The 25955-nt window shown below is 41.7% G+C and overlaps 1 protein-coding gene across 10 annotated transcripts in view; it reads right to left on the bottom strand.

Annotated features, from left to right (window-relative positions):
* Positions 1–25955, bottom strand: part of TENM1 (teneurin transmembrane protein 1) — a 410060-nt gene that overhangs the window by 340167 nt on the left and 43938 nt on the right. The gene's annotated exons all lie outside the window — the stretch shown is intronic.

Raw genomic sequence — 25955 nt, 5'->3', positions numbered from 1 at the left:
TATTGATTTTCATTTCTTGTCTATTGTGCATGCATTTTTTTCAATGTGTGAAGTGGTTATATAAGACTTGTTCATGTTTTTGTGTTCTTTTGGAGGGTGGAGGGAATATCCTTTGGTCCTTTTAGTTCTTTTTTTCTCTCATATGATCTTTCTTTCTTTTCTTTCTTTTTCTTTCCTTTCTTTTTTTCATCTGGATGTGATATTTTGTATGGCTTGTAACATGATATAATTAATTTGTTTGTTCTATTTGTATTATTACGAAGTTTCAATATTTTTTTTTGTATTGCTAGATTAAAGATTAAATGTTTGCAAATGCAAAACTGAGAACTTGCTCAAATACATACAGTACATTTAAACAAAAGCCCCTTTCACGTCCTCAGAGAGGGCACGAGAGGGGGGTGTTCATGCCATGAGCCCTTGATCCACCGCCAAACTTTCAGGACTGAAACAGGTAAAGGGTTTCTAAGCCAGACACCTCCATAAGCCCTCTTCAGACCTTCCTGTGGAATGTGGGAAAGTCAGGGGTTCCAAGGGTGAACTCAGCATGCCCAAAGACATTGGAGAAAGAAGTTGGTGCATGTGGGTCCTTCCAGACTGCAACATTATCTTGGCAAAGGAATAATGCACAAGTGGTGGATTTGTTCTGCTTTAGTCTGTTCTGCAACGGTATCACATCATTGCTATTTGAAGGGCATAAACAGGACAAAAACAAATCAGAACTTTTGTGGTATAAAAAGTTATGTGAGATCCGTGGGAAGTTATGGGATATGCACTGAGTGGAAGTGAAGAAGTGTAACCATTGTTTGAGTAAGCAAAGTACTGCACCTGGTTTAGAAAAGGGGAACCCATTCTGCTACGACAACCCCATAACTTTTGCAAGTGTAAACTGTATTAAAAGTGTGATAATCTGTGACTGGCCCAATGAAATCATGAGCACAAATGATCATGACTGCACAATAGAAAGGACATCTGGAGGCAGTTCTGAATCTCTCTCCCTCTCCCTCCCTATCCCCAGTATGCTCATTTGTGAACACGTGAATAGGGCAACACTCTTGGAATTCCTGTTCAGAACTTGAGCACTACTCACTGGGAAAAGGCCACCTTGGCTCTGCTACCCAGCAGGTGCTGTCATGTACCAGGTCTCATTTCTACAAAGAAATTGCACATTACCTTTTCTGCTTCTCATCAGAAATACAAGGTCAAAAGGGAGGGAGCAAATAATATCCTGTGTTGAAAGTCTGACAAATCACCCACATAGGGCTGGCGGACAGGATACACAGATCTCCTTGACCATGCTAGTAAATTGATTTTGGCAAAGGGGTGGAGGAGAAAGAGGGAGAGAGAGTAAAGATGCGCTATGCAATGAGAGACAATAGCAAACTGTACACTTACCAAAGAATCACCATTTAAAAATCCCCTGCAATTTAAGACAGATGTAAATATTCATTAAGATTTATGTCCTAAATTACAATGTAGATTCATTAAGCATTCCTTAAATCCATGTTTATGGAACTGCCTCCCTAGGTAGATATTGCCCCTGTGCTGATGATTTTTAAAAGGGCCCAGAAGACTGGCTTAATTGATAGTTTAGTGCTCTTCATTTGACTGCTCCTGCTTGAATTCTTTATGCCTCCTATTCCTGGTGATATTGCTCAGACTGCTGCTGCTACAATATGCAGACAACTCCCACCATCCCTGATTATTGGAGTCCAACAACATCCAGAGGATCACAGGCTGGCCACCCCATTTTTGTGCGTTATAGATTTATATTTTATTATTTGATAATATGCATTACATATGTAATATGAAAGTGTTGAGAGCTAAATGGGGAGGGTTAACCCTCCAAGGCAGCCTATGAATAATAGGAAATAAACAAATGCCCATTATTCAGCTAAGGGCTCATCCACACTTCTACTTCTCCTGTGCCAAGGAAGCACGTGTTTGAGCAGTTTCCCATGCTTTCCCAAGGAAAAACCCCCCTTCACAACTAAATTGGAGCAAACATCAATCAGGAGAAAACCTGAATTGCTGTTTGCTCCAAGTGAGCTCTAAAGAGTGGTTTTTGATAGGGGAAAGCAGCGGGACAAGAGGAATAAGCTCTAAGATTTACAAATCTTTTGCCAGAGGTAGGATATATTTTGGATAAGTGTAGAGAAAGAGCGTAAGAAAAAGCTGCTGAACCAGGCCAATAGCCCACCTAGTCCAGCATCCTATTCTTACAATGGGCAACCAGATGCCCACAGGAAGTCAGCAAACAAGACCTGAGTGCTGCAGCACTGTCCCAACTTTTGATCCCCAGCAACTGCTATTCAGAGGCATATTGCCTCCAACAGTGGAAGTAGAACATAGGCTTATCCTCTGTAAATTGGTGGTAATCATGACCACTTGTAGAAGTAAATACTTTTTTTTCATTATTATTAGGTAGGTCTGTATTTGAGCCAAGGTCAAATGATAATAGAATACAAAATGACAAGTCTTAAACAGATCAGTGCAAACCCCTAACACCCTTTGGGTGGTAGAGGCAGATTAGGCAGAGATCTCCCTCTGCCCAAATATCCTCGCTAAGCTAGCCTCCTGGCATCAGCGCACCCTTCCACCCACTAAATGTGTAGGCAGGGTTGGGGGGGTATTAATTGGAATTTATTCCTATGCAAATCATGGTTGTTGTAAGATTGTGGATAGATGAAAGAAAGTATTTCTTCACACAGCATATAGTTAAACTATGGAACTGGCTCCACAGGAAGCAGTGATGGCCAGCAGCTTGAATGGCTTTAAAAGAGGATTAGACAAATTCATGGAAGATAAGTCTGTCAATGGCTGCTAGCGACAATGGCTGTTTCCCCCCTTCAGAGCTGGAAGCCATATCCCTCTGAATACCAAGTGGTAGGAACTGCAGGTGTGCAGAGCGCTGTTGTGCACATGTTCTGCTTGTAGGTTTCCCACAGGCATCTGGTTGCCCACAGGGAGAACAGGATGCCAGGCTACATGGGCTGTTGGCCTGATTCACCAGCCCCTTCTTACGTTCTTATGGTAATTTGCACTGGAGTTTTTTTTTCTGATGCCCTGGAGCAGCGATGGGGAAAATCTATGGCCCTCTGCATCAAACACAGCCAGCATGGTTGGCCACATCCGGAGGGCCACAGGTTTCTTGCTGCCCTGGAAAGTAATATAATTTGGCATGTTTATTTTACTTTTTTTTAGTAAGCAAAGGTAAACGCTTTGAACCTGCCAAGCTTGCCTGATTTGCTATCAGCAGCCAGTCATTGTGAACCTATGAAATGGAAGTTATCTCCACCAAATAAATAAAGTGTCCCTTATCACTGCTTGGGGGGCAATGAATAGATCTCTAAATGTCTCCAGCAGCTTCCTTTTAGTGGGGAATGATGATAGATCATTAGTTTCTATGCTGAAGTAAGAGCAGATCAATTGCAGTCCAGCCTTTTCAAATTAGAAAACTGGGATGACGACCCAAGGACAATAATAAGGGTGGGTGTTCTTTTCTTTAATGGCAATGTAAGGTCCAGCCTTCCCTTCCCCTGACACTTGTTTTATCCTGTCACTGTTGTAAAAATCAATCTGCTGACGGCCTTGAGATCAATATGAACTGGGAAATATGGCACACAATTCCTTTTATTTGTTCTACGAGTATTGCAATTGCAGTTTACTGTTGGTAAATCATAAGGTCACCTGCAGAGAGCCAGGCCTATGAAGATAAATGCTTTAAATTAATGATATGCCATTTGTTTATAAACAGTAAAAAAAACAACAACAACAACACAATAGTCCTAAGAACCAAGCTGTTCAGTCAGGACTTAAATGAGAATTGGGGTTGAAAAATTGAGGTAGAAAAATCAAAAGCACCATGATGCTGGCGATACGTGGGATATTTTGGCCTGAATTTGTCTTTCCTACACACATTGCCTGAAGTAGCAGAATGCTGGCTGATGGCTTTGGTTTTCTTGGACAGCTGCCTGAAGTACAGTTGCTAGAAGCCACACATTGATCCTTGGGTATAGCTGGAGAGAACCCTAGGCTAAAAGAATGAGTATGGGGAGCTTTGTACAGAATGCAAGAGGGATATCAGAAGAGGATGAGAAATTGGAGCAGGGATCTCTTTCTCTCTCTCTTAGATCTTTTTCTTTTAATTGCAAATATACTGCAAGAAAAAGAGAGGGGAAAAGACCAAACACACATACTCTGAGTTCCCATTAAGAATAACCCACCAAACCCACAAAGAAAAGTGGAGAATAAACTAACAAACTCAATTTAAACACTTATATGAATATTACATTGATACTCCTATGTCCAAATAGGTATTCAGATGACATTGGTTGTTTTTTTAAAAAAATATTTATTACTTTTATAGATTACAAAGAAAGAAAAAAAGCAAAAGAGAAAAAGAAAAAGAAAAAAAACAAAGAGAAAGAGAAAAAAACACACAATACAATACAATATATAAACAATACAAAACACAACCTAAACTCAAAACTAAACACATTAAGCTAAACTAAATGAACCCCACTCCCAAAACAAAAACAATTTAAAAACATGCATCATTTCTTTTCTATCTTTTATTCCCTTGTTTCCTCGACCTCCTCACACCTCCCTTTTTGTGTTCCACTTCTATTAATTGTTTCAGCAAATCCTTTCCATCTTTCTCCGTTTTCTGTGATATTGTAAATAACGTATTATTTTAACCTTATTTTCCATTAAAACTAAATTACTTATATGTGCTTAACTCCTTATAACATTTCTGTTAAGCCCATAAAAAATAAAAAATAAAAAATCATTCCACCATTTTTCTATCACTCATTAGTTTTACCATAAGTCTATATATAAACTTTAAATTTTCAAATCTTCTTCCACCATCTCCTCTCCCAGGTTTCGGATTCTGCCAGTCCTTTCTGTCAATTCCATAAAGTCCATCAACCTGGTGATCTTATGTCCGAGGCTCTTAACACTTTTCCAAGTCCCTTCTGCAGGTCTTCTTCATTTTCTTTAATGCTAAAGAGCCAATCTCGGGGAAATTCCAACCTGTCAATCCTTTTCTTCCTTCTGAACAGATCAGCTGAATTTCCATAGTTAAAACTACAGTCCATAAAGTATTTCCGGGTATATTTCAAAATTCCTCCAATTCCAAAGGCCCCCAAAACTTCAATCTCCTCCAGGCCCGAGTCATGTCCCAAAAGTCAGTTAATCCCTGCATAGAGGGCTATTTCCAACTTTTTTTCTTTAATCCAAACCGGGATCCATTCCTCGGAATCTGGCTTTTCCTAAATTCAATCATAGAAGGCCTGAACTTATAGTCTCCAATTTGCTTCTGTAAATCCACAAATCTCACTTGCGTTATTTTATGTTCAGCAACAGCTGCATTCTCCTTCTCCTCCTTCTCCTCCACCGTTTGTCCTGCCAAAATGGGTTCCTGTACCAAGTCCTGAATTATTTCTGTGTTAGTGTTCGCTTTTTGACTCAAGTTGGTCACTTTCTGTTCCAAGTTATCAACTTTGAGAGTCATATCATCCATCTTCTTGTGAAGCTGTCCCAGTGAACAGCTTATCTTACATAGAACAGTCACAATGGCCTCTCCTATCAACATTTTTAAATAGTCCAAGGTCGCTCTCTGATTCCCAAACTCCTTTTCTGCAGCTGGAAATCCCCAGTTACAGTCCTGTTACAGTTTTAAAAGCTCCCTCTAGAGGGAAACAGTCTCCACTTGTATCAGTTCTTTCAAGCACAATTTCAAACATTAAAGATAAAATTTCAGTTACTTTTCCTCTTTTTTAAAAAACGCAGAAAGGGACAATGGAAACAGTATCTTACTCTTGTTTAGCTAGCTGTCAAATCCATTCTGTCAAAAGCACTTTCTCCAAACGTCATCTGGCAGCCCGTTCCCAGGTTCAGAGCAGTGGTAATTTGATTTTTTCACTCTCTCCTGCAGGCTCACTAGATCCAAAATTTCCCCCTCTTCTCCTGCTTCCAAAGGGGGTTTTATATCTTTAAACCGGTGGAAATTTGATCCTTTGCCAAAAGCTTTCAAAGGCTTTACTTGTAACGTCTTTGCTTCAGTCTATTTACAAAAACGGGAGGCGGACTTCCTGTTAAAACCTTCCCGTTTCAGTGCCAAATTGAAGTATTTAAGAATCCAATTTTCCGTTTTACTCACGAGTAGTTGTTTAAAATCCAATTGTCCACAGGAAAAAGTCAGTGCTCTCCGGCAACAGCAATGCGGCTTCACTCCGTGAAAGAAGCAGTCGATTCAAAGCACTGCGCCACTCACCCCACGTCGCTCCGGATCCCCAAAACAGGGTTTCCCTGCGAGTAGGGGAGGTGCAAAGGTGCCAGCTGAATCCCACATGCACAGGCTTCTCCCGCCTGTGGTTTTTGATGGGTCTCTGCCTCGCCGTGGCGGTTCAGACCCTGTTTTTCACGGAGTGGGTTCCTCCCGATCGGAGGAAATCCGCCATTGCCAGAGGCGCCAACCCGGAAGTCCAGATGACATTGTTGTTATGTATTTATGCTCAAATATGCAAATGGTGGGAAGGTCTTCAGACCAATGAGTAATAGATGGTGGGCATTTGTGAGTCGAGGTCCCCAAGACACCCCAAATAAGAACAAAATGACACTTGATTTTTGTTTAAGGTTTTTGGCATAATTTTGGCCACAACTTTATTAAAAATACAGCAATGTGAGTGGTTGCTTAGGCATTGGTAGGGACTAACTGACTCCGCACGGGGACAGCTCTGACATTCGCACCCCCCACAAAGTCAGAAAGCGTAAGTCACCTGGGGAGAGAGACGGGACTAGGAACCATGCCGCACCTCTCCCCAGAATGCTCCCAGGGGCTCTTGCGTGGCCCTAGCCCCTTGCCAGGGGGTTTGGACAAAAGCATGGCGAGCCCCTGGGTTCCTTTAATGGAAAACCCTTGCAGCAGCAGCAGCATTTTGGAGGGGCAGGCACAGCCCAATCCATACCCCTCCACCAACCAATTCCCAAACCAATGCCTAACCGCAACCTTACAAGTTGTGACGATTTGCTACGCAGTAGGCAAAAACCGAATGGCACCAGCCAATCAGCCAAACGGACAAAATTCTTACCAGGCCCCTGCCCCAAAGCAGACGACCCCATGACAGGCATAGCAAGGTCAAGCAAACAGCCTAACATTAGGGAGGGAGGGCGGGTGATCCGAAGCACGCAGCGAAAGAGGAAGCTCGGCACTGCGTGCAGTGTATTTAATAAACAGGGCTGTCAATCAATAAATGGCAACATATAAATCCCCCCGGTAACAGCCCGCCCCTGCTTAAAGATGGCCAAACTCTTTTGCCCAGCAACAGTGAGGTGCCTTGTCAGCCCCCACCGCAACACGTGTTCTCCATGAGGGAGAACACGCTTTATCCTTCCACTCATGGAGTATGAGGTTATGTACACACCACACAATTACAGAACATGGCTTCCCCCAAAGAATCCTGGGAAATGTGGTTTATTAAGGGTGCTAGGAATTGCAGCTCTGTGAGGGGTAAACTACTGTTCCCAGGATTCTTTGGGGGAACCCAAGTGATTTAGATGTATGATCTGTGTGCAGCCTAAGTTTCTTTGAACCGGAAGAGCCCCTGGGAGCCACTTTCATTGGACAACAGATGGTACAGGAATTTCTAAAAATTAATTCTCTCTTAAAAGCATGTTTGCAGGTAAAGTACAATAACAAAATGGGGTGACAATGAGGGATTATAACCCTGATCAACCCAGCAGAACAGTGGGCTTTAATATTCACCTCTGTCCTATCAAAGCTGACAATGAAATCCATTATTTAACACTTTTACTTATTGTTTAATAATATGTAATATTTCCCTTTCAGATTCCTTCAGAGCAGAAAGTTAATGGATTTTTTAAGGAAAGTGAAAAAAGAAAGGCATTATAGAAAATAATGGGCATGAATGGAGTTTAATAATTGGCATTCATTTATACAAAACAAGAACTTTAAAATCAAGATAGTAACACTTTACCTATTTCAGCTCAAGAATACTCTAAAGCACAATGCTGTGCTTGAAAAGATGGGGAAGCCAGGGTTATTTAATTTAAAACATTTTTGCATTGCTCCTACAGCCATTCAAGGCAGCTTAGAAACAAAGAAAATAACAACTTTCACTTCCATCAGTTTTTAAGTCCACTGTTACCAGTGTTAAGAAAATGGGAAGGAGAATAACAATTAACACACATTAACGTAGTTCATACTGCTATATATTCTTGGAGGGGCTATAGCTTAGTGGTAAAGCATATGGGAGCTGCAGTCAAAAACATCTGGAAAGCATCAGGTTTTCAAAGGCTGGCACATTATTTGCATGAAGAAAGCTCTAGGTTCAGTCCTCAGCATCTCAGGCAGGTGAGGAAGCAAGTGATGGGAAAGACTCCACTGCCAGTCAGAGTTGAGTCAGGTTACTGGGCACTCATCTGCACTAAACATTTAAAGCAGTATCATAGCACTGTAAGCAGTCATGGCTTCCCCCTGAAGAATCTTGGAAACTATAGTTTGTTACAGGGTGCTGAAATTTGTTAGGAGACATTCATTCATTCATTCATTCATTCATTTGCTGGTGGACATGTTAAAGGACAAGCAAGCCCCCCACCCCCACCCCATGCTACTTTATTCTTAAAAAAAAAAAATTTAAAAAAAAATTATGCTACTTTGGGTGCAAGAGAGAGAGGAAGGGAGGGAGGGAGGAGAAGGAGGAGAAGAAGAAGACCACTTAATGGCCAATTTCCAGCAAAGGTGGCTATCCTGTGACACAGTGTCACAGGGTTTAATGAATTCAGCAACACCTCATCATCAGTTTCATGGTTGAGGGTCAGGTTGCTTTTGCAAAGACATTAGCTTTCAACAGAAACACACACAAAAGCAGTTTATGAAATTACTGCATTTGTGCAAAGGGGGAGGTGAGATTTTCCAAACACAAAATCCCTAACAACTGCCACAGAATAATTCAGAAGAAAAAGTCTCCATCTCTTAAAGTTTTTCAATTCCTTTCCTGCTTGTCTGCAAAGGATGAAACAATCCAGTCTACCTGGGTGGCATAAAAGGATAATTCCTGGACAGAAGTGACCAAGGCTGATCATAGACAATCAGAAAGACTTCTGCACTATCACAGACTTCATAGTGCAATCCTATGCATATTCATGCAGAAGCAAGTGCCTCCCTCAAACTCCTTCTCATAAACCCCTATGCAGCTGCAAGAAGGAGACTGAAAGCTTTTGGATCTATTTTTCATTAAACTGTGTCGCCATGCTGTCCAAACTCTGAATTGTGATCCATCTTATCTACAGTTAGTTGCAGCAAGTCAGTTCATAAACCATGGTTTGACATACAGTTTGTTTAGTTAAGATTAACCAAAACTTGTTGGGTCTGATTGACACAACAAACCATATTTAATCAGAAAATGGAATCAGATTAGAAAGATTTATAAACCACTTAATAAAAAAGCTCTCTCAGTGGTGTACATAATAAAATTGTAGATAAACACGACTAAACTCTTTTTAAAAACCATTAAAAAATAATGATCATTAAAACTCAGTGAGGAAAAATCAGTAAAATTCTTCAAACAAATGTAGGTAACTAAACCATATATCTGGATAGGCTTACTGATTTTTATTTTAAGTTTTTATTCATGTTTAAAATTGTATGGTGAGAGTACCTACCTAATGTCAATAGGCAGGGAGTTCCAAAGCACAACAAGAGACAGACTCCTTCACAAATGCAGAATGAAAATTATGTGGCATTTGTAAAGGTACATGTTCCACAGATCAAAGCAGTCAAATAGGCATGCCTGGGGCAAGTAAACAGATCCCAAACCATTAACATCTTTCTATAGTCAGTGCTTTTTTTCTGGGGTATGCATACCCCTAAACTTTTTGTGAATCTAACGGGAGAAGAAACAGAGAGAGAGAGAGAGAGAGAGAGAGAGAGAGAGAGAGAGAGAGAGAGAGTTTATTCTCTAGCACGGTGAATTGTCAGTTCCATTGCTACCCCCAATAGCAGCCTCATTTCCTATCACGGTGTTTCCTGTGTCTCAGACGGAAGCGAGCGTTTAATGTGTGAAGTAGCAGTTGGAATATAGCACGGTGATTGGTCAGTTTTATTGCATTTACAGTATTTATTTTCCCTGATTTGAACTATAAAATGGTCATTTTCTTGAGTCAAAATGAGAGTACCCCTAAACATTTTTTAAAAGAAAAAACACACTGTTAATAGTAAAACATTGAACAAAACGTTTCCATTCTGCCCACACTAGAGAATATGAAAGCATGCAAGTCCAGTGGGATGGTAGGCTTCTCTCCAGAACCATAACTTGTGAATTCTTATGACACTTCTTTCATCACCTTAAAAAGATAATAATAATTCCTCTCCTCTCTCATATTTTTCCCTTCGTTCCCTCCCTCCCACTTTCCCCTCTTCTTTTTAAAGAAAAAATTATGGCGAGGGGATGCTTATGGATTTTGGGGGAGGAATTGGGACCTCCTTGTGCAGTAGAACAATGGTGGGGAAGCTGAGCATAGCTTAATCCAGTGCACATATGCTCCAAGTACCATATACTCCTTTTAGGAAGCAACTCATTGTGTCTGTAAAACTCAAGCTGACAAAGCAACCTTATCACTATATCATCTCAGAAATACATCCCCCTCTCCGGAAAGGTTAATGAATTCTGGTATTAAATATGACCAGAGTTCTGAATAAACTATCAATTCTGATTCTCATTGAACCCAGGAACACCCTCATAACACTGGGAGGAATGGTGAGGAACTTTAATGATATGAGTCACTGCTGCCATTAAAAGAAGAAGAAAAAAGGCCCATTAATGGGGTTGCTGAAATAGTAGGACCTTATAACAATATTTATGGAAACAAATAATGATAGGTTAACAATACAGAACGCAGAAACGCATTCTGCTCCATTTCCACGTGGCTCGGCTTCAGTAATTACATGCAGGGGCGAAACAGGTATTTGTTATCCTTGGAGCATGATGAAATTTGTTTTCAAGCTCATAAATTAGCTTGCAAATTACTTTCCCCCCCCCCCATACCTCTCTCTTCATTGCAGATGCATTGCTATATTTGGTTTTATAGCATAAGCCTCCTTGTTTGCATTACAGCCGGCGTGAATTTGCAAGTTTCAGCTCTCAGATATTTCACAGTTGAGAAAATAAATAAATATATAAAAACCCACCCACTTTGGACACCCTATAAATTACTTCCATTGTTCAGTGGTGCTAGCATTGCTCAACTGTGAAAAAGCAGGATCCAAAAAAACTGAGAGAGCTTATAATTCCCAAACTAGAGCCGAGCCAAAATCTCCTATTTATTCACCACCTTATTCACAGTACAACAGGATGTGTGGTTTCTTTGGGGGGGTGGGGTGGGAGTTGAAAATTTTCTGGGGCAATCTGTGAATGTACTAAAATGCTTTCTCCAGTTACTGGTTTTGATAATGCTTCCATAAAGAGATGAACTTTTAAAATTACTAAAATCACATATACTTGGAGAGAACTGGTTATGTAATGTTGGTTGAAGCCAAACCAGAATAAGGGCAATGCTTCCTGCCGTCTTGTAGGTAAAGAAAATTATACCTGACACAAAGCATGTTCAGTATTAGGACCATCTCTTTTTCTGCACTTTTAGATACGGCAGCTATTATGCAACACATGAACTATCGGTACAAGGGAACGTAAGAACATCAGAAGAGCTTGCTGGATCAGGCCAATGGCCCATCTTGTCCAGCATCCTGTTCTCACAGTGGCCAACCAGATACCTGTAGGAAACTCTCTACTCGTGAAGCTTCCAGCAGGAGGAATTATGAAGGATACTGCCTCTGACAGGGGAGGTAGAATATAGCCATTGTGGCTAGTAGGCAACAGTAAGTCTCTTCCTCCATACATTGGTCCAATCCTCTTTTAAAGCCATCCAGGTTGGTGCCCATCACTGACTCCAGTGGGAGTGAGTTCCAGAGTTTAATTATGTGCCACGTGAACAAGTATTTGATTTTATCTGTCCTGAATATTCCAACATTCAGCTTCAGGAGCAAAGAAGCTAACAGCTAACAACCACTGATAGAAGCAGTAGTGGTGGTAGGCTCTTGCTTTTCTGGCTGAAATTATTCAGTTTAAAAAATACACTGCATATTTGTTCTGCACTCTGACAGAACCAGGTGAAAAACAGGCAGTCTACCAGAGATTAAATTTGAGCCATTGTTCCACTCTGGAAGGTGTTTACAATGACATGGGTTGCTAACTACTAGCAAGGAAGGCCTTTCAGATTAGACAGTGCAAGTTCCAGATATGGTGTTGGTAATGTTGTGCTCTAGAGATAATCCCATGTGCCTGTGAAGCCTCTGAGTGCCCCCCATCCACCCAGCCCATTGGGCATGTGGTAGTGGTGGTGGTTCCCATTTTTCCCTTGAAAAACACATTAAGCTAAAAGAGGAAGTTGGAAGAGTGACACTCTCCCAACTTCCTCTTTCATCTCTATGGACTTTTCAAGGCTTATGTTAGATCTGACTATTACCTAGATATAGTGGTACCTTGGGTTACAGATGCTTCAGGTTAGAGACGCTTCAGGTTACAGACTCCACTAACCCAGAAATAGTACCTCAGGTTAAGAACTTTGCTTCAGGATGAGAACAGAAATCGTGCGGTGGCAGCACAGCAGCAGCGGGAGGCCCCATTAGCTAAAGTGGCGCTTCAGGTTAAGAACAGTTTCAGGTTAAGAACAGACCTCCGGAACGAATTAAGCTCTTAACTCAAGGTACCACTGTACCTTGGGGAATTTATATTTTACCCAGATGCCTTGGTCCATCTAGTTCAGTAATGTGTACATGGACTAGCAGCTACTGTCCAGGATTTCAAACACTGCTTTGCCAGTAAGGATTGGAAATTGCAGTATACTGGCAGATTGTTCGTCTGTTTAGTTATTATCTAATTAACTGGCAGCAGCTCCCCACCTGGATAAGCTGAATGTTGAAGAGGGGACCTTCTGTGAGCAAAGCAAATATTCTACCAATAAATTACATTCCTTCTTCCACCAGCTGTCTTAAATTGTAAAATTTTGGTGTTTTTTTAAAAGATTGTTTTTATATGTACAATTGTTTCAACTGTTTTTATCCATGCAACAGTTTTATATACGTTATTATATTGTAAATAGCTTTGGGGTGCTTCATGGGAAGTGATTCATAATGAAATAAACTCAGAGTAGTCCGTTGAAATTAGCAGACAAAAGTTTGTTGTTGTTTAGTTGTTTAGTCGTGTCCGACTCTTCGTGACCCCCTGGACCAGAGCACGCCAGGCACTCCTGTCTTCCACTGCCTCCCGCAGTTTGGTCAGACTCATGTTCGTAGCTTCGAGAACACTGCCCAACCATCTCGTCCTCTGTTGTCCCCTTCTCCTTGTGCCCTCCATCTTTCCCAACATCAGGGTCTTTTCCAGGGAATCTTCTCTTCTCATGAGGTGGCCAAAGTATTGGAGCCTCAGCTTCAGGATCTGTCCTTCCAGTGAGCACTCAGGGCTAATTTCCTTAAGAATGGATACATTTGATCTTCTTGCAGTCCATGGGACTCTCAAGAGACAAAAGTTAAATGTGCTTTGATTTCAACAGGTTTACTCTGAGTATGACAATGGATATAACAATTTGGCATAGAAACCACACAGGAAAAACTTCTAAGAGGTCATTCCTCACACCAGAATTTTGCTCTGTGCAGCTCTGCTTAGCTCAGCCTCCAGCAAGATTTTAGTGAAGCTCATCTGCACTTTGCCACATATCATGCCTAAGAATGGCACGTCCCACTAATTGAGAGAGAGAGAGAGAGAGAGAGAGAGAGAGAGATGCAAGAGCACCTCAACCTTCGTGGTTCACATTTTAATTGACTTGGCAGAGTGCCTTCCAGTAGTGGATAAGATCACAATAGCAAATATTGCAAAGTGGGGTTATTTAACTTTTGGATTGAGTGAACTCCAAGAGTTCCAAAATGCTTGAACTCTATTCCGCCCTCAGAATGTTTTGAATGCTTATTGACTTCCATAGAATTATACAGAGGAAACCTGCTGCCTGATCCTACAGATGTTTACTCAGAAGAATGCCCCACTAAGTCCACTGGGGTTTACTTGGGAGTAGAATGTGCAAAGTACTGGAGCTTTCATCTTTCAATATTTTAGGACAGATTGCTCTGAAGTACACCTCAGGGGATCCAGCTTACAGCATGGGATCTGCTGCAGCTGTCAACATGCATTATTCCCTCTTTTCAGGTTGCGGGTACCACTGCCAAAGCAGCAGCACCTGCACACAAGAGGGAGAGATCAGCAGGCTTGGGGGAAAATGTGAAGTTTGCAAAAATATAAATAATTTCTGCACGTTTGTTTTCCCCAAGTAGATTTCATTTACTGGCGCCTTATTAAAAAGGCAAAAAGCAACAGCCAATAACGGAGCCGTTATATAAATTCCTTAATGTATGCTAGTATAAAAGTTCAGTGCAAAGAGCCAAGCATCTGAGTAGATTAAGCCCGACTTTGAAACTAATTGTCCAACAGACTTGTTTGGGTGGCTTGACCTTAAGGCTAGAAGATGCTGAACCCCATCCAAGTTTCTTAATTAATAACCTCTCCAGATAAGTTCCTTCTTACTGTTGTAGTTGATTACTAAATCTCTGTGCTTCAAAAACAACAGATGGCTTAGGTTCTACCAAAATTAAAAGAGGCCAGAACTTGTGTTTCAGACTACAGTTAATCACGCAGTCTCTCACCCTCATAAACTGTATATTAAAAGAATGGTCACAAAACGGTAGTCGATGGGAGAGTTTATCATTGCTTCCTTGAGTGAGTTGGGTAGGTTTAGCCTGGATGACAGGAGATATGATAGCCATTTTCAAATATCTAAAGGACTGTCACATGGAAGATGGAACAAGCTTGTTTTCTTCTGCTCCAGACTTGAACCAGTAGATTCAAATTACAAGAAAGGAGATTCTGACTAAACATCAGGAAGAACTTTCTGACAATAAGAGCTGTTTGGACAGTAGAACAGAAGGTGGTAGACTATCCTTCACTGGAGGTTACTGAGCAGAGGTTGGATGACCATCTGTCATGGATGCTTTAGTTGAGATTCCTGCATTGGAGGAGTTGGACATGATGCCTCTCAGGGGCCCTTTCAACTCTACAATTCTATGATTCTATGATTCAAGAACTTTAGATTATATCTACAAAGTCATTGGGTTACATACATGAAGCTCATAATCTTGAGGCAAATATTGAACTATTCCTTTATCTCTGCACAGACAACAAATACATGGAGTGTTGAATTTAACGGTGGAGTCCTGAACTCAAATCCCACCTCAAGCAGTTAAGCTCATTGGTTGAATTCCGGCCCATCACATTTTCTCAGCTCAAGACCTCACAGGGATGTTATGACCATGAAGAGCCTAGAAGGAGTCTTGCTGGGTCAGACCAAAGGCCCATCTAGTCCAGCATCCTGTTCTCACAGTGACCATTCAGACACCTATGGGAAGCCTGCAAGCAGAACTTGAGCACAACAGCACTCTCTGAATCCAAAGGCATGTTGCCTCCAGCTCAGGAAGTAATGTCAGCAAACTGTACACTTTGGGTTATCCAGTTCCAGCAAAACAGCATGGCCTTGTGAGCTGCCTTTTATGTTCCATGGTTGTAGTTGGAAGGGAATTTCAGTACAGATGCAGAAGACTAATTTTTAATCAAAGTTGAAATATTTTGCAAGATAAATAAACACAATAAAGAAGCAAACACGCAACATGTATCGGGGCAGGTCCAGATCAAGGGGAGTTAAATGGGAGTATGTGTCCTGGCAGCAGATTGGGGGGAGCAGGGCTGGAAAGCCCCCAGAGTATATGCTTTGAGACTCACTATGCTCTAGCTGGGGCATAACCTCTTCAAAAATCAGTGGGACCTGGCCAGAACATCAATAGCCACTAACTGAATGCTGTGGTCTCAGCACCTCTTTCTCTCCCATGCTGCAACCTCACGAGGGCTTGATTCCTCCTTTGTATTCCTACTGGACCAGCAGGAACATAAGGCAGGAGTTAGGCCCTGACAGTGACTCAGAGTATTATTTACACTGTAGTTCAGAGGTGGGGAAGTGGATCTGGTGTGGCCAAATCCTCTGTGGGGCCATTTTGACAAGTACCTGAGGCCATGTGCCTGATGTCACACATCATCAGGAGAGAGAAAGGTCAACACAAATCAGTAAAGGAAAAACCCAGGAGCACACTCTGTGTTCATGATTCTTCCTTCCCCATTATTGCTATGAAGCAGAGGACAGTTCGTATAGGCTTTTAGATAACTTGATTTATAGTAATAATAGAATATCTTAATGAATATCTTTTGTAGGTACTTGCATTACAATCAGATTAGTTCATAACCAAATCGTGGATATTTGCAGTTCCTGGATATTTGCAGTTTAAAATAAATACAATCTAAGTGAAAAATGATTTTGAAATACATCATTTAATTTTTTTAAAATCCACTTTGAATCGGGCCTTGCCTTGCAGGGACTGGGGATTATGGGTTGTATCCATTGCTCGTCATACTCAGAGTACACCCACTGAAGTTAATGGGCATGATTAATTTAGGTTTATCAATTTCAATGGGTCTGCTCTGAAGTAGAACTTCGTTTGCTATAACTCAATAGAAATTGTCATCTACCAATCACAATGCTATGAAAGAAAGGGCAGCTTCCCTAAATTAAGCACTCTCAATAACTGGGAGTCAAATTCTCAGTTTAATAACAGTTACATGTACCTCATACAGTCTTGAGACATGTAATAAGCAATAAAGCTGATATATAAGACGAGCTCCATGGTTATTCTAAACACAGTATATTTTAATAATTAATCCTATATAAAGTTATGTGCAATTCTGGCGAGGGTGTGTTTTTGGTAAAAAGTTATTTCATTCTAAGTTAAACTTAAATTACAGCTAGCAATGTTTGGGGGGGGGCGGTTAAGAAAAAAGATTCCACACGCATTACTGTATATTTTAATTAAAGATAGTTCTTCACAAGAATAGTTTCAGTTAAGACAGTGTGGTGTGCTTGGGCTCAGATCGTGCAGTCAATTCCCCAATTTCATCTGCAAAATCCACTATACTTTTATTGGCTCATTTTTCATGTTATACCCACATATGAATGAAGGAACGGGGTGGGTGGGGGTGGAGGTGGAACCAGACCTTCTGCCTCAAAAATGTGTACACAAGGGGTGAGAAGCCCAGGCATGAATGGGACAGTGGAAGGCTCAATGCAGAAATTCTGGATAGGAAGAGGAGAGGAAGGGAGAAAAACAGAAGGAAAGCGAGTTGTTTTTAATGTGAGACCCTGTAGCTTTTTTTAACTTCTGAAGTCAGCAAAATGGTTTAAAACTTAAAAAGGTCCTCAGGAAGGATGAAAGAGGCTAATCCTGCAAACCTTATGAGGATGGAAGGAGAAAGATGGACGGTAGATTTGGTCAGGCTGTCTCCTGCATTCCTCTCCACAACCTCTGAGCATTTCCTCCCATGGCCCTCAGAGAGATCTGTCAAGATCAGCCTCAGGAAGGAAATGAATCAGGATTCTGTGTTCAGTTGTCTGGGATGTATCAGGAAGATGTTACAGAACATAGAGAAAGGAGAAAATGGAATAGAGCAGATGATGGATACGAAGGTCAGACTTGCAGAGAGCCATATGCACTTTCATATGGAATAACAAAGAAACAATTTAAATGCATGGAACGCAGAATGCGCTTTAGTCATAGTAGAAGACTTAGAATAGATCAACAAACTCACACAAGGGGTAAACCATTTAAATGTATGGAGTGTGGAAGTGCTTCATAATGGAAACTTTAAAAATCATCAACCAACCATACATATATGTATGGAGTGTGGGAAATATTTCAAGTCAGGATTTCAAACTTATTTCACATAAACGGCCTCAATAGAGGACAAGACATTTGAACTTAGAATACAACAAGGGACTCACCTAAGGGAGAAACTATTTCAATGTATGGAGTGTAGAAAAATGGAGACCTTACAGAACATTCACAGACTCACAAAGGGGAGAAACCATATATATGATAGTCATCTTCAAATACCAAAAGGGCTGTCACATGGAAGATGGAGCAAACTTGTTTTCTTCTGCCCTGGAGGGTAGGAGCTGAACCAATAGCTCTGAGTTACAAGAAAGGAGTTTCCAGCTAAACATCAGGAATAACTTTCTGACAGTAAGAACTTTTCTATAGTGGAACAGACTCCCTCGGAAGGTGGTGGACTCTCCTTCATTGGAGAGTTTTAAGCAGAGGTTGGATGGCCACCTGTCATTTAGGATCTAGTTGAGATTCCTGCATTGCAGGGGGTTGGACCAGATGACCCTGAGGGTCCCTTCCAACTCTACAATTCTATGATTCTAACTTCAGGCTTAGGAGCTGATCACATGCCTCCATTCCACTCAATCTAGGCTTAGGACTCTCCCTATTTGCCCTGTTTCACACCCTTCTTGGTTGTTGTTGTTTTGCTTAGATGGCATGTGTCCTTGAATTCTGGTAATACCTCTTGCTTTTTGGCTGAGGATTGAGATGGGTTTGTAACTCTTGCTCTGTCTACTTTGGGCCTTGGCCTTGCTGAACAAGGGTAAGGCCCCCTCTCCTGAAGGTTGCTCATGAGGGAAAATGGCCCTTCAAAAAGATTTCCCCTCCTGGGCTACACTTACTGGCAGTAGCTGTCCAGTGTTTCATGGTGGTGCTTTTCCCATCCCTACCTGAAGATGCCAAGGATTGGGGCTTCATCACATTCAACGCATGTGCTCCATCTCTGACCCTCATCCCTTTCCGTTATGGAGCATAATGTGGCACAATGTGCTGCAGAGTGATTAAACATCTTCTTGTCTAATCCCAGTCTCATTTTAAGAAAATGTGGGCTTTGCTAGAGAACGGTTGCAACATCAGACACATATGGCATGAGCTGTAACTCTTGACAGAAAACCCTGAAGACATTTAAATTATTTATATGCTACTTCAAACTGGCATACTTATAGCAGTGTACAATAAAAATGAATACATAAAAGCACAAATAACACAGAGTAAGTTTAAAGTACAGATCACTAATCAGAACATATATAGGTGCATAACACCAGAAACAATAAGCAGTATCCAAGTCCTACTCCAAGTAGACCCACTAAAATTAATTAGCCTAAGCTTTCATGCCCATTCATTTTAATGGGGTTACACTGCATAGGACTAGCATTGGATATAGCTCCATATGTGAAGAGGTAGAGATACAGGTAAGCCTTAATCAGGAAAGGTTTGCATAAGTAAGATAAAGTTTTTAGTAGGCACTGAAGTGTACACAGATTTGATGGCAGTTTCATATACGTGGGGAGGTTTGGTGCCATGTCCTAGCCAACTGGTTTGCTGTTGTACTTGCAGTCCCCAGCCGAGTTTCCTCTGCTGAATGCATGGATTAGACAGGGTTGCAAGGCAATAGCATGCCTCTCAGATAAATGACGAACCTGGTCAAACTCCAGGCTTGCCATAGTATTCATCGTATAACATAAGCCTGGACATCAAGTGTTGCTGTAAATCAGATGTGGGGAACCTCTCTCTTACCAGATGTTATTGAACCACAACTCCCATCATCCCGGGCCATTGGTCATGCTTTCTGGGGCTGATGGGAGTTGTAGCAACACCACCACCACTTTATTACGGTCATAGACCAGCATATATGAGAGTTGTAGTTCAGTCATATCTGGAGAGCCAAAGTCTATCCACACTTGCATTAAGTACTACCCAATAAAGCAGTGTCAGAGAAGGACCACAGCTCCATGTGAAGGAGCATTCACGGCATGCAAAAGAGGTCCCAGGCTCAATCCCGTCCATCTCCAGGGTAGGGCTGGGACAGTCCACTGCTTAAACCCTGTTGAGCCACTGAAAGTCAATGTAGGCAATACAGAGCTAGGTGGACCAATAGTCTGACCTGGTTATAAAGGTTGGCCATACTTAAGTGGTAGAGCTTTCCATGCAGAAAGTCCCAGGTTCAATCACTAACATCTCCTGAAGCTCTGGAAAGTCCTTGCTGGTCAGCATAAACCAGCATACCCCACCCATCCTGATACCTTGGCTGTATAGGCTGGGACTAGTGGAAATTTTAGTTCAAAATGGCTGGAGGGCACCAAGTTGTCTGTCTGGTATGGATGATTCTACACTAGATGGACCGATGGTCTGACTTGCTATAAAGCAGTTTATTGTGTTCCTGTTTCCACTTTCCTCCACAGTTAACTGCTTTTCACTTAACCGATTTCCCTCTTAGTTACCAAAGATTATTACTGCACACAAACGTTAATTAAGAGTAATAAAAAGTAAGGTAGATTATACTTTATTTGAAAATATATATATTATATATTTCATTCATGCCAGCCTCCTTCAGTGTCACACTTAATTGCCTTTGAATATCCCCTCTACTGGAACGTGCATTTCATCATTATTTCTCAGCCTTGTTACATCAATCACCTCAACTGCTACACAAAATTTCTGGGCTGTGAAGTGATAATTTGTTCCAGTGGTGTTAATGAGGCAAGCAGTGGTCTTGAGGGAGCCGACAGCCCATCACTTTAAAGTCAGCGGTAGATTAAGGTAGAGCATAGCATGGAGTCAAACTAAGAGGCATACAATGACAGCCATCAATGTGTTAGAGAAATTTCTATAAACCAAAGCAGGGATGAGGATGTTGTGTCCACCACCACCACCAGCCATACGTTGGTGGACCACTGGCTATGCCGCCTGCAATCGTTGGAATGTAGAGTCCGAAACTGAGCAATTATCACAGTATCTCTCCTGCAGTTGCTGTATCCCAGACAGTTTAAAACACAGTGTGCAAGCCAACAAATGGAAAAATAGTATAAAATCCCGATCCTAATTTTGCCTCGGCCACAAACTCACTAAGAGGTCTTAGGCAAGCCATTATTTCTCAGCTTGATTTGTTTGATATATAGATTCCTGAGTGGGGAACTAGATTAAAGCAGGAATTCATGGGGCTAAGAAACAAAGCTGGTCACAATCAGTGTGTAAAAAGAGGGAGAGCGGCATTCAGCCTCTCACATCCCTGCTAATTCTTCACTACAAATGCCCCAATAGCTATCAAATATTTTCCTTGCTAGACTTCAGAACTATTAATGTATTCAGCTGGGAGAAATTGTGTGTGTGTGTGTGTGTGTGTGTGTGTGTGTGTGTGTGTGTGTAGAAGCTGCACATAGGGAAAAGTTTAACCACACACCTCCCATCTACCAAATCTGCTCTGCCAGCATGCCCTAAAGGTAAAGGGACCCCTGATCATTAGGTCCAGTCGTGACCGACTCTGGGGTTGTGACACTCATCTCGCTTATTGGCCGAGGGTGCCGGCGTACAGCTTCCGGGTCATGTGGCCAGCATGACTAAGCCGCTTCTGGCGAACCAGAGCAGCACACGGAAATGCCGTTTACCTTCCCGCCGGAGCGGTACCTATTTATCTACTTGCACTTTGACGTGCTTTCAAACTACTAGGTTGGCTGGAGCAGGGAGGAAGCAACAGGAGCTCACCCCGTCGTGGGGATTTGAACCACCAACTTTCTGATCGGCAAGTCCTAGGCTCTGTGGCTTATCCCACACGCCACACGCATCCCTGCCAGCCAGCATGCCCTACTAGCCTCTAAATAGCCCACTGAGCATGCTTGGTGATGATGACGAAGGTATGTAGTCGCCTCAGCCACCAGTCATTGGTATTTGTGTACGAAGTACAGTGTACACACAGATATAAACACACAACCAAGCAAATAAAAATTGCCAAAATGCATTTAATATTTTTTTTGATTATGATATAAATTAAAACTCAGTAATATTGTAAATGACAGCCACCAGAAATGTTGTAGCATTTTTGCTGCCCCCATCTTAATTTGGTCCGCAAGCAGAAAGGTTGCGTAATAATAAGCCAAACTCCCTGGATGAGTGATAATGATAACAGGGAGATTAATTCTTTACTCAAAGCTTCATAAAGATAGCAAAATAGCAATATATGAGCTGCAGTATGGGCATCGCTCGATGAGCATCCACTTTTTGGAATGGCGGGTCTTGGTGGGGGGCGGGCGTTATATGGGGATTGTGTGCTATAAGTATTTTCAGAAACTGAAAAATAAAGGGTATATATATAAATAAGAGAGAGAGAGAGAGAATCCTCAGAATATTACCACTGGAAGTGGTACATCTGTAAACAGCAGATGGTTTGTGTTTAAATGAGAGTGGCTAGAGTATGTTAAAAGCCACACATTCCTAATTCAATTCAGCAAGTTTGATTCTGATGTTCTCTCAGATTTCAGACTGTTAACGCATCTGTCAAAGCAGACTTTATCTATGTTGGCAGCCAATCCCACATTGAAATCTATGGGACATATGTTTTGAGCAATATACTCTCTAACATTCATCAGATGCAGCTCAACTGTTATAAGCAAAGTGGTGCAAAAAGCAAAACTGCTTCCATGAGAATTCTGACAATGTGAACATGCATTTATTTCCCCTCCATTAAAAACAAAAACAACAATAATAACACAACTTTATAGCTTTTCAATGAGATGGCAAGAGTTTGGAGTCATGTGCTGTCTTTCTGTCCCCCGGCCCCCAAAATAAGAACCTAGTTTCCCAATAGTCTGGGATTGGACACAGATATTCTGCAAAATTTTGCAATATAGTTCTCCCACCAAGAAATGTGTAAAAATAATAACAATGCATAAACTAAGGTAAAGTGTATATTACAATGCATATGTTTGTGGAAATAATGTGAAACATGGAGAACTGAACAGAACTTGGGAGAAATGAGAAACTGAGAAAAACTGAAACTGGGGGGAAAAAATCACCCTTACCAACAGCATGTCAGGAAATATTCCTGTAACTCTGCACAATTAAGTTTGTAAGGTCTTGTTCTACTACAGAGGAATTTAGAATTTTCCAACAGTCATATAAGCACAAGTGTGCAATCTGTAAATGGGAGAAATGTCTTCCCCCTCTCTAGTGTCCATGTCAGAAGATGACACAAATTCCTTCCTTTATCTCAGCTAAGCAGTTATCCTTTTGTCCCACTGCTTTCCCCCAGCGAAAACAGCTCTTTAACATTTAATTGGAGCAAATGGCAATTCCGGTTTCCCACAGATCACTGGTTCCCCCACCACCACCACCCCCAATTTAAAGAGTGGGTTGACCCTGAGTAAGGAGCCAGGCAAGTGGGAAAATTCTTGGACCCATGCCTCAAAAGTATGGATTAAGTGGGGAACTGTTTGGAGCTGGGCATTCTAGGCACAGGAGAAGCCGAAGTGTGGATGAGCCCTTACTCCCCAACCCCACCCCGCCTGAAGCAACTGTACAAGTCACAAATCTGAGCTTGGTTCCCTCTGTCCATACAGTTAAAAAGCATAGACACTGCCCTCTGGTGGGGGGATTCTTCAATAGCAGGGTGCCTGTATGCTTGCAGCTTCCCATGCTGGAACGTTTAGCTGGATCTACCAATGATGTCCAGATCATGAAGCTGAGGCTCCAATACTTTGGCCACCTCATGAGAAGAGAAGACTCCCTGGAAAAGACCTTGATGTTGGGAAAGATGGAGGGCACAAGGAGAAGGGACGACAGAGGACAAGATGGTTGGATAGTGTCCTCGAAGCTACCAGCATGAGTTTGAATAAACTGCGGGAGGCAGTGGAAGACAGGTGTGCCTGGCGTGCTCTGGTCCATGGGGTCACAAAGAGTCGGGCACGACTAAACGACTAAACAACAACAAACCAATGACGTCATTTTGGAAGATAGGGCCTTACAACAAGCTTTGTTAAAAGTCTCTGTGGCTACACTTAGGAGCCAGCCCTGTCCTGACGGGTTTAGAGGGTCTGTGACTGTATAATAATTGACTGATTGCTCTGATAGACTAGGATGAGCAAAGGGACCACAGCAACCTTCCCCAAGTGGGTGCTCTGCAGATGTTGTTGGACTCCAAATCCTATTAACCCAAGCAAGCACAGCCAGGAATGATGGGAGCCTCCAAAAAGTTCTTATATCACTTTAAGTGTCATGGCTTCCCCCAAAGAACTACGGGAAGTGTAGTCTGCCCAGGGTGCCGACCTCACAGACCTACAGCACCTAAGATTCTCCATGACATTAAAGTGGTGTAAGAGTGCTTTGTATTCATGGTGTGGATGTGGCAGCAAGCAGAAAAGTGTCTTGAAAAGTAGTCAAGGCAGTTTCCAGTTTCTCCAACGCATTTCAGGAATGTGATTAGTTTGGTGATTATCATCTGGGTGAATCAATGGTAAGACTTTTTTTAATACAACCCAGAGATCTTTGTCATTCTTAAAGGCAGGGCTAAATAAGGCACCAGTGAATTTGATTTTATACAGTGGAAGAGAGTCCAAAGGAGATTGGCTTAGCTGGCACTAACTTACAGGAGAGATTGTGAGTAGGATGGGAGGAAGCAAAACAAGGTTCTGTCATAGCCAAAAGCATCCTGTTCAACACAAGTATTTTAGCAGAGCGGATGAGTATGTTTCACCAGGGGGCATTAATCTATTCTTGTAGAGCTACTGCAATTTAGCAGTAGTTTAGATCCACAGCAAAGCTGCAGGCATGACCACATAACACACAACTTTAATCTCCTTAATTCTAACAATTTGCTAGCATAGATTTGCTTCCAAATAGAGGAATCAACACAGGCTTATGAACAGCCACTGACCCAGAATTCTCTCATTTATATTTATATCTATATATATTTGCACATTTTTCCACCCCACACTTCCATTATCATTTCCTATTAATACTACAGACACTAAATTTCAGCTTGAGTACTTCCACAACATAATCCACTGCACCAAACGCACACAAGCCCAGCAAAAAGACATATGAGCACCCTCACTTTCCGAATCCTCTTTAGATTTCCATGAAGAATCAGAATAAATCAGTGGAATAGCACACCAAATACTAATAAGAATTGCCTCCCTCTATTCGGATCAGTCACCCTCAGGCTTATTATTATTACCATTAGTTCACCACAGCAGTTGCAACTCAGTATGAAGACAGCATTGTGGGATGAAGGAGAGAAACATGTCAGGAAAATGGATTATAAACTGGGGAGTGGAGCAGAGACCTTTTCAATGCAAGCCATTCTCAAGCTTCTGGCCCCCAGGGCCAACTTAAAGGCAGTTTAACATTGCAGAAGCCCATGTAATGGTGGCAGATGGAGGAAGGGTTTGGTATAATGATCAGATGGAAGTTACTGATATCGCTTTAATGAAACACCTAACCCATCTTTGGAATTTGCTGAATTCTTTGACACAGTATTTTCCTTGCAGCAGGGAGTTCCATAGCTCAGCTCTCCTCAAGCTAAGTACATATATCTACTCTGGCAATATTGTGACTCTGCCTCCCCATTTAACGCAGTTTGTGGATGCAGAGAATCTTAAGTGAAGAAGGCTTTTTCTTTTACATTTTCCCCTTCCCACTCAAAAAAATCCTTCTCCCCCTTTTAAAAATAATTTCATGTACTTTTTTTCCTCTCATTCTCCTTTCACTCTCTCCTCTAAACTACCTGTTTCTTCCATCCCTCCTCCCTTGCCCTTTTACATACATTTATTCCCCCATAACAACTTTCCTCTCACATCCACTTCCTTTCTATTCCCCGTTTGTTTTAAATTTTTATTATTTATTTATTTATTTATTTATTTATTTATTTATTTATTTATAATACACCTTCTGTCTCACTTTCTTATGTTTTTCAACACCTGCTCTTGTTCTTTATGCTCATAGGAGACAAACCTCCCTCCCCTTGCCAAAACCTCTGGGTCTGTATGGAAGGACTAGCTATGGGGCAGGTAAGGGATGGGTTGCCCAGCTGAGGAAGCCCTGGGCAGACTGTGGCGCTCCTGAAAGGGCCCAC

This window comes from Podarcis pityusensis (genome assembly GCF_964106645.2).
Source record: "Podarcis pityusensis genome assembly, chromosome: Z".
NCBI classification, from domain to species: Eukaryota; Metazoa; Chordata; class Lepidosauria; order Squamata; family Lacertidae; genus Podarcis; species Podarcis pityusensis.
This window is presented reverse-complemented; position numbering and strand designations above follow the sequence as displayed.